Below are 9,937 nucleotides of genomic sequence, written 5' to 3'. Positions count from 1 at the left end.
CCGGCTAGCCACCCCTATATATTGTTTAGCATGACGTCAGATGGTATTGAATACCCCTTTGGCCAGTTTGGGTCAGCTGTCCGGGGTCTGTCCCCTCCCAGCTCTTGCTTCACCCCCAGCCTGCCCGCTGGCAGGACAGAGCGAGGAGCGGAAAAGTCCTTGGCTTGGTGTAAGCATTGCTCTGTAGCAATTAAAACATCAGCATGTTATCAGCACTCTTCTCATCCTAATCCAAAACATAGCATCCTACCAGCTACTAGGAGGAAAAATAACTCTGTCCTAACTGAAACCAGGACAGATTAGTACAGTACAAAATTCTGGAACATAACTTCAGAGTTGTTCCATTAGCAATTAGTGTGTTCTTAACAGTGTTGTGCTCCTACACCATTTTGTGAAGCAGTAAAGTTCAGCGGCTATAAAATGGCGTCAGCAGATAAAATGTGCTCTGTGACTTTTTTTTTTTTTTTTTTTCAAAACAGAAAATTAGCTTGATTTGTTTATAGAAAAGTAATTCTCTTTGACTGCTGAGGGCTAGGCAAATGTGTTGAAAAGTTATTTTAAATATTATCAACAGCTTGAACATATGCAATCAGGAAGTAATATATTACCGATGAAACAACACACAAAATTTCTCATAGGAATACTTGCTGAATTTGGTTTTAATGTTCTCATTTTGGGTTAGCATGCTGAAAGCAACACTGTAGAAATTTGGCTTAAAATTGTGCTATGCAAATTCATTTTTGCAAATAATTTTGGAAACGTAATGAGAGATTTGAAAACACTTTTTTTCTTATTTTAAATTATACTTTGAAATATAAATTCATTTTAAACCATTAATCTTATATATAATGCTGGTGTGTGATTGATTATTTTAATTATTGCATTTGATACTTTTAAATATTCTATTTTTGTAATGAAATTAAGAATTTAGTCGGATGAGGAACGGTGGGATGAAGCCCTACTTTCATGGAGTAGGTGAAGGACTCTTAAATCAGTCTCTGGAGTTATTTAACTGTTACCAATTACTCCTGCATTGTAAACAATCAAAGTGCTTGTATCTGCAGGCAGTAGATAACCTGCAAATCAAATATATCAGCTCTGCCCAGATCCTTGAAGAGATTGTCCTGTCAACTAAAACACGAATAAAAGATGTGATTGTAAATAACATTCGTGGGACAAACAGGTTAGTAACATTCATTTAAAAAATAAATAAATAGACACCTGTAGCAAGCAGCTGACATTAATTGAACATCCAGCAGAAAGCAGAGCCTTAAGAAATTTCCAAGCATGTCTATGTTCCATCGTCTTTGTTCCCGATTGTTTTAAGTTATGGTTTGCTGCCTTCTGATGCAAGAGTATCTTTTGTAAGTTCATTGTAGTGAGGTATGGTGTAAACACTATTCCTTTCACAGGTGTTAGAAAACTGCAGTTCTACTCCTTTGAGTAATGAAACAACTGAATTGACTGGTAGTACTATCTTTTTTAAAAATTATTATTTATTTTTTTATATATTTTTTTACTTATATAAGAGTTGTGTTTATGGCTAAACACGCACCACAGGGATTTTACTTTAATACTAGAATTAATCAAATTAGTTCAGCTAAATAGTGTTTCTTACTTGTTATGAACATTTTTTTTCTAGTTTTCTTTCATGATAACAAAGATAACAAAAGAAAAGAAACTAGTTGTTATGAATCATTTTTGGTTGTTGAAATGTCTCCATTTCAATCTATTTAGTGAGTCGGACAATAAAACTGAAGATTTTATATAACTCTATTTAACTCTATTAGTACTAAGAATAATATCATTTTTAGTGACCTTCAGACATACTTAATCCTGCATCACTTAAGTTAATAGAGCTTTGTCTATTTAATATGAGTGAAAGAGATTCCAAGCCAGTAATTTTGTGTTATGTATTTTCATTGAGAATTCTAGGCCAACCCTTTTATATAGGCATGGTTGTGTTCATAGGTTAGGTATGTGGTTTATTTTATTTCAAGGGGATGAGAGGATGGTGGTAACAATTTCTTCATATTCAGTTTTGACAGAAATGTTTGGTAAACTAACTGGAGGGGGAAGAGCAAATCTGTTAGCTGTCATTTTCTTGTATTGACTTTTTTTTTTTTTTTTTTTTTTTTTTTCCTCTTAAAAGATAGCTATTTAGTCCATTAGTGGATTTCTTTGCCCTTCCCGGCTGGCTTCCTGTAGGTTCCACTGTGGAGTAGCAGGTGTACAATTCCAAAGTGTCTTTACAAGTGGCTCAGCAGGGCTTCCTGTGCCGTACATTCACTGGAGACAGCTCATCTGTTTAATCCTTATGTTTTAGTCAACCTTTCTTATTATGCGGACAGGGCTCCCATGCTCAGCTGGATTTTGACTTTCAGAATGAATTGATGGAGCTCTTTGATCTTTGCTGTGTATTGCATCTGTTTCATCTTTCATCTTAATGCATGATCTTCCTAACTCCTCGCTAGCGTTTTATTTATTTATTTATTTATTTCACTTGAATCCATTAATTTTGCTTTGTTCTTTTTGGCATGCCTTTTTATGTGCTATGAGCTCAATTGCCAAACTTTAACACAATGATAATTAAGTTGGTATGGGTGTTTAAAAATACAGGCCAGCCATGCTTATTTGGGGTTGGCACTTAGCATCTTAGAGACTTCGTCAGAATTCTTAAATGAGATTCATACATTTCTTTACAACCTTGCAGATTATTGCACCTGGTATATGTGGTAAACTGGGGAAGTACCAAAGAATCAGAGGATGCATCAGGACACTCTGGAGTAGCCTGCTAGTGGGTATGGATACCTGAACTGCAGCAACATTGGGCAGTGTTCTGCAGAACCGGTATAATGCAGTGGTTTCTTGAGGTGTAGCATCTTGATAGAGCACATATTTAAGTTCATCCCTCCCAGAGGGAATGCCTAAATTTCTGTTCAAAATTAAATGGCTCCTTAGGTACTTTAAGCAGGAATACGTATCCTCAGCTGTGGGTTTATTTTGCTCCAAGCAGTTTTGATTAAAATATTCAAAGTTCCTTGTTCTAGCGCTGTTAAATGGTAAGTTACTGTTTGGTTTTAGGCTTTCTGTTTCTTTGTTTGCTTGTTTTTCCCTAACTTTTAATATGGCAACTAGCAAAGAATTCTCTTTCAAATGGAACCAGCAAAGGAACAATTTAGATATTTTTTTTTTTAGCTGAAACTAGCCCTATCAACAGAGCATTTTGTAGTGGTATATTTGATTCCTGCACTTATACAATAGAGTTTAAGTTATGTTTTCAAAAAGATTTAAATCAGTGTTCAATTTTTGAGTGACAGTAACAAGTTATTTTTTCTAATGATCATTAATGCTAGAATACCAAGAACATTTTCAGGGGAGCAAAGAGCTTTTGGACTCCAACAGCTAAGATCTTAAGGAGTCCTTGCTCATAAGAGATACGATATATTTCACTGCAGTGCAGCATCTTAAATATATGGCAATGCACAGGGCTATTTCCTATTTTGCTCCACATACAGGTCATATTTTGACCTAGAAATGCTTTGGGAATAGGAAACACCTGGCTTGTTTGTTTGTTTTTGTCCCTTCCTCTTCCTCAGGAGAGGGCTCAACTTCCATGGTCTTGTGTGGTGAAGCCTAGGACAGTTTATTATTGTGTAATGGAGAAACTTCCATGTGCAACTGGAAAGGAATCCCTGAGTGATGCTTCTATGGTCAAGTAGATATGACCTATTTGGTCATATTCTACAGCAATATTAAAATATCTTCCTTCAAACAGCATAAGGGTGTTCCATCCTTCATAAGGAGAAAACAAAAGCAGGAACAAGTAATTTTTGAGAAACAGAACCATTGTTCCTTTTGAACTTGATAGGATTCATTTAAAAAGAACACAGCACAGTGCAGAATGAAATTAAACATCCAGAAGACTTGGGTATCCATGCTGTTCTGGCAGATTTGAAAGCTTCAGTGACATGTATTCCTTATCACAAGTCTTTGCAACATGTCTGTTTTTGAAATTTGCCTCAAAAATTTATAAATGTTAGGCTTGGTTCCACTGTGGCATAGGTAGATACCACTGTTCATAACAATGATCTCTGTAATGAAAGCATAAAAGGATCTTGATATGATACAATTCAATTACATCTGCTGCAATAAAGGGTAATTTTTTCCTGCTATAATAAATATCTCTTTCCTCCCAATTACATTTCTTTTACTGTTGTACCATCTTCTTTTAGGTACCACTTGATGTAAGTTTTCATAAGAGATTTCTGTCCTCTGACACTGAAAATAAGAGATATGGCCATTGATGTAGAGTCCAGTTTTTAGGGTCTATAAGAAAGAAATGGAGGTTTTAAAGAAAAAAAAATTAGTTTGACCACCTTGTCCTTTTTTTTTTTTTTTTTTTTTTTTTTTTTAAATTGCCTCTGGAGCTATTGCCTTTTAACTGCTACACACTTAATCGGGTGCAAAGCATTATCTGTCAGGAAATTAACTAATTGTATTGAAAGGAGCTTATTAAGTCAATCTGGAAAATTACTAAAATCCTGAACGTCCATGTTGGGCAGTTTCATGATTTGAGACCTACCCTTGGAGAATCCAGACCCAAAGTGTATATATATTAACTCCATAGCTTTTTATTTAAAGAATGAATTATCATCAGACAATTAATTAATTTGTTTATTTATGTAACTGTTGTTTGTTTTATGTTAATGTTGCTTTGGTTGGAACACTGCAGATACAGCCTTTCTAAGGAGTCGCTTGGCAGTTTGTTTCAGCCACAATATTAGTGTTTTATGTGCTTCAGTTTTGTACAGACAAAATGGATTCTTTTGGGAAGATAGTTCAGTTTTAAGTGCGTGTTTTTTTTTTTTTGTTTTTTTTTTTTCTGTAAAATATAAAACAACACATTAAAAAATACGTACCATGTTATCTGAAAAGATCACATTGCTGTAACATGGCAGTATGTTTTCACCAATGTATTTTGTATTCATTGACTCCAGAAAAAGCATTTGTTTAATTCAGTTGTCATTTCACTATGTTTGTATGTGTGTGTGTGTTTGTGTGTCTGCCATCACATAACTATAAAGTAATTCATTCCAGTTTACTACAGATAGGAACTTTTACTTAGAAGCCTCCAGGCTTTAGGAAAGACTTTTTAACCACAAAATTGGCATTGAATTTCTGAACACTAGTTTCTTGCATAACGGTGCAAACCCTGCCTTCAGGGAAGAGCTATTGCCAGAATCTGGAGCCTTGGGGCTAAGATGTCTCACTTGACCTAGTGAGGGGCTCTTTGAGAAGATGCTTTATATACGAAAAAATCTTTCCACTAAGACAATGCAAGATTTTATTGTCTCATCTTATGGAGTGATACTAAGAAACTTCTCACTCAGAATTGTGCAGCGTTGGCATTCTGAATGTGAATGAATAACTTGCTTTCTTTTTATTTTGTTGTTGTTCACTAAGTTAGAATGGTTTTTGGAGACTTCCTTTCACTCTTCCTTTCACTCTTCCTATTCACATGAGCTTTTCTGTTTTACACCTATGTTGACAGTTGTTTAACTGCATTCCTCGTGATGATTTTTTGTCGTTCTGTGTCACAGGAGGACTTTACTGAAATTTTGCCTAATGTGCTGCATTAAGCCATCGTGACATTCTGAGTACTAAGTAAACTTCCTCACCACAGATGGCCAGAGGTTTTGGGGAAAAATTGCTCTGTGTTTGCCCTTATACTTTTTCCTGGGCACCTGCTACTGAATATTGTCAAAGGGAAGATGCTGGTATCTGAGCCAGTGTATATATATAAATATTCTTACTGGGCATTTTAAATAGATGTACATGTGGTTACAAGCATGGGTAGCAGAATATTGGTGCAAGAAAAAGGGAGTGTCCAGCAATAAAAAGGATCATAGTTTCAGGCTTTCCTAAGAGCTGGTCACAGCGGAATAGAACAAAAGTCCTTAGTTCACGTGTACTGACAATGTTATAACAGGAGAAAACTGAACCTGTTGATCGTAATGATGGAGGTGGAAAAATAGTCTGCTTCCCCTTTTTCTTCCTTGATCAGTTCCTAAAATGTGAGCAAGGTCATTTTTCTTACAACACATTAATATTTCACTTCTATTCATTCTGTTCTAAGAATTGACACAACATGTGGCCTCTTCGCATCTGCCTCATGGAGCTTTCCCCAGGAGAAGCTATATATGACCTTTGCAGACATTGTTCAGCACTGTGAAACTTTATGGTTTCATTCTGTTCAATGAAATATATGTGCAGTTTATGATGCAGCGTGACTTTTGATTTGTACTGCTAAAAATAAAGTAAAATAAATCTGTGACTATTTTTGATGCTTATGACATGCCAAAATGAGAAACTATACCATAAGCTCTCTGTCTGTAGCTACATATGTTTTTTCCTCGAATAAGGAGGAATCATTCAGTGGGTTAGAGGGCTGGTGCATCATTGAGCATCTGAAGCTCCTGATTTAAGGAAGAGGTTCACTGCAAGGGGACATTGCTTCTCAGACCCTTGCTCTGCCATGTGTTCCCCTAAACCTGTTGATCAGCATTCTGTGCATTGTCCTGTGTGTCCTTGTGCTTGATCCCAGTTTGTGTGTTGTAGTAGGCAAAGGGGTATTTATTATTATCTGTGGAAATCTTCTGTGTTCTGTGAATGCAGAAAATATCATAGAAACCCAGGGATAATCTTGTATTTACCAAAATAAACCTTTCCTTTGAACCTGGATCAACATTACTGCGGGCATAGCTTTGATTTATTATTATTATTATTAAACAACAACAACAACAACAACAACAAAAATACAACAACAAAAAAACAAAAAAAACAAAAAAACCACACGTTTAAGGTTAACTGAGACCTATCATTTGCTGTATCTCTCTCTCTGCTAATGAAAGTTTTCTTTTACTTGAAACTAAATTTACTTTTCCTTTACTTATTACCTTCCTTTTCTCCTCCTATATCAACTATGTTGTCCAGTTACCTCCACTAAGGTCTTTCTGTACTTTCTTCTTCGTGTTTTCCCTTTTTAGATGTTTTGTTTTCTCTGAACCTCTTGTTGTTGGATGATTTGGTAATTTTCATCTGTTTCAGTGGAAAAAAAAAAAAAAAGCCTGACATCTTGAAAGAATTACACATGTAATTCATGTAATTGGGTGCATCTCTCATAACTTTTGGCAACGAAGTTGCTTTTGTCTTAGCCAGTTCATAGGTGAATATAATAATTCAGGTTGGAAGAGACCTTAGGAAGTTAGCTAGTTAAAGCTCCTGCTCAAAGTAGGGTTAATACTGAATTCAGACCAATTTTGTAGCCTTCATTGTAGCCAACAGAGTGAGTGGTACATCCAGTGGATGAGGCATTCCACTGAAGTGTAGGTATGGAGATTGGTATTGTGTCTCATGCTCAACAGATCCCTGTCAGGCTCTCCCTTATCCTAGTGGTAACAGAGAAGAGCACAGATGTCCAGCCTAGTTGCCTTGTTTCTAATAGACTGAGGGTAGGTGAGACTAATAGACTAATTCTGTATTTTTTCACAGTGAACTTTACAGTAAGGAAGGGGAAAAAAAAAGTCTGAGAAAAGCCTGACATATTTATTGAAAATGGACAAACCTAAGTGCTGCTAGGGCACCAGACTTTATCATTCTTTCATGATGCTCTTAAATAACTTTCAATTTGGACCTGTCAGAGACCATCCTATTCGTTTCCCAGTTCCGCCAGCTCAGATCTGCTTGGACAGCTTAGAAACCTGGTCAGGTCTGTGCTGGTGGCTGACTGGAGATACTACTATGTCTGAGGTTATGTGTCTGATGATTTGCTTCACCTTTTGGAAAAATTAATCAGTTACTGCAGCCTTCCATTCTTGTGTCTTTTGCAAGTCACTCCTCCTTTTGCTACTTCCAATTATTTCTTCTTGCTTAATGCTCTATGTCAGGATCAAGACAACTATTTCATATTTAAAAGCTGTCTATAAAAGCAAGATATTGAGTACTGCAATAGAAATGAGAAGGAATAATGTACAAAGGGCTTCCTTAACTTCTGAGTAAAATCCTCTCTGTTGTAAATATTTTAACAAAGTGAATGAGTCATTTTAGTTGGGCTAGGGCTGAGCTTTCTAACATGTCTACCATTGCATTGGTAACATGATGGTGCGGATATACTTAGCCAGACCCCAACTTGTTAACAATTCACGTATAGGTGGTGGCACAGAACTGGTGCAGTCTTCAATATTTGTCTGAGAGACTGGTGAATCAGTCACCCAAAATGACCGGAGTGATGACATTACATTTGAAGATGTAATTTATTTTCCTGTCCTCATCATTTTCAACACATAGCAGAAAGCAATTAGGTATGTTTTGACCAGTGAAGAATACCTTAATGATTCCCATATCTGGCTTCATAAGCTTTCTAAATGAGACAGCAGTTAGAAAAGAAAAATCTGACTTATGAAAGGTAAAGCAGGCTCTGGCAACACTGTAATTTCAAGGAGTGCAGTCCGGGAATAATTGCTACTCCCACAAACTGCTGTTTTCTAACTGTTGCTATTTTCTGTTTGGTTTCCAAGAAAGTGTGAAAAATTTATCTGAATAGCATGTGACAACTTTAAAGAAAAAAAAAAAAAGTATTGTTTTCAAATGATTTGTTAAGAACAGTGATATTTTTATGCTGCAAAATCCAGAGTGTCGTCTTGTTTGACATGAAGACAGTACATATGAGTATGCACAGTATTACTAGGTACCGCCATTAATATAAAACTAGCCTTAAATTAAAGTGAAGTAAACATAAGGTCATGTTGTATGAAAATATATAGTTTTAGGAAAATGATCTTTGGTCCAAGTACCATAGCAGCCAGTGTACCATGAATCCAGAAGCTGGCATAAAAATGTTTGTAAGTCCTTATAAATTAGTATTAGTTGACTAATACACTTAGCTCTAATTAGTTAAATGGAATTGTTAGCAGGCATTTCAAAAGGTACCAAATTGGTGTTTTTTTTTGTTTGTTTGTTTGTTTGTTTTTGTACTGAAATTTGTTATTGTGATGGCATTTATGCTACTGCAACCTCTGTTTCTGCTTTATATGAATTACCTACCAGTACTTTGCAGCGCGTTTGGTTTATGAAAAAAAATTCTTACAGCAGGAACACAAGATTGTCCAATGCTGCAGTAAAGGAAAAAACCAAGCATTGTTTTCTAGAGCACTGCTGAAACGTTGCTATCAGTTCTTATTTTGTTTTTGTAAGCTTTTATATTTGGGGCTTATAAGTTTGCATTTTAACCTTCTCAAAGTGTAGGCTTTGCTAGTTGGGATTTATAGACTATCAGACTAGTTGAGAGGAAGATGTATATAGAGAAGCCTTTAATGGTAGCTAACTGCTTCTGCGGGCCCAATTAAAACTATCCAACTGTGAAGCACAGTCCCCTGAGTACTGGTGTAGTCAGCTTGCCTTTTTTAATATATTTTTTTTAATTTTAATTTTTATTTTTTGGGGTTGGAGGGGAAGGAGGCCTGGAATAAGGAAATATCTAGTGCAGCTGTGAAGAAAAAAAAAATAAGAGTAGGGATAAAAATAAAATCTCAAAGAAACAAAAAAGCAACCAACCCTCAAAATTTAAGTATGCGGTATTAATAAAGACTGGGGTCAGCTTTACATATGCACCACATTCTGGACTGGAAGCTGCAGTAGCTGCGCCTGAGATCTGGATGTGTTGTTGGTCCAAAATCAATCTTGTCGCTCCTCAGAAGGCAATGAGAGATAATAAGTACTATTCACCTGATTGCCTTCCTGCTCTGAGACAGCTGGTGACGCTTGTCTTCCTGATAACCAGGAGTTTCAGATCTAAGGCAGGGATAAAGAAAAGCTGGGAGCTTGCTGAATCTAAATTTGACAGTCGATGGCTGTGTAGAGGGTCAGGAGGGATAGA

General features: G+C 36.1%; 1 long non-coding RNA gene across 7 annotated transcripts in view; it reads left to right on the top strand.

Annotated features, from left to right (window-relative positions):
• LOC118160278 overlaps window positions 1–9,937 on the top strand; it is a 117,994-nt gene that overhangs the window by 64,654 nt on the left and 43,403 nt on the right. The window contains exon 1 of one of the 7 annotated variants that reach the window (XR_004747401.1): window positions 1,257–1,383. The exons of the other annotated variants lie outside the window; for them this stretch is intronic. This is a non-coding gene — a long non-coding RNA (uncharacterized LOC118160278). Of the gene's footprint in view, window positions 1–1,256; window positions 1,384–9,937 lie in introns of those variants that run through there. 7 annotated transcript variants of the gene reach the window in all.

This window comes from Oxyura jamaicensis, chromosome 1 (genome assembly GCF_011077185.1).
Source record: "Oxyura jamaicensis isolate SHBP4307 breed ruddy duck chromosome 1, BPBGC_Ojam_1.0, whole genome shotgun sequence".
In the NCBI taxonomy this organism is placed as follows: domain Eukaryota; kingdom Metazoa; phylum Chordata; class Aves; order Anseriformes; family Anatidae; genus Oxyura; species Oxyura jamaicensis.
Note: the sequence above shows the minus strand (reverse complement) of the source record. Positions and strands in the feature narration are given on the sequence as shown.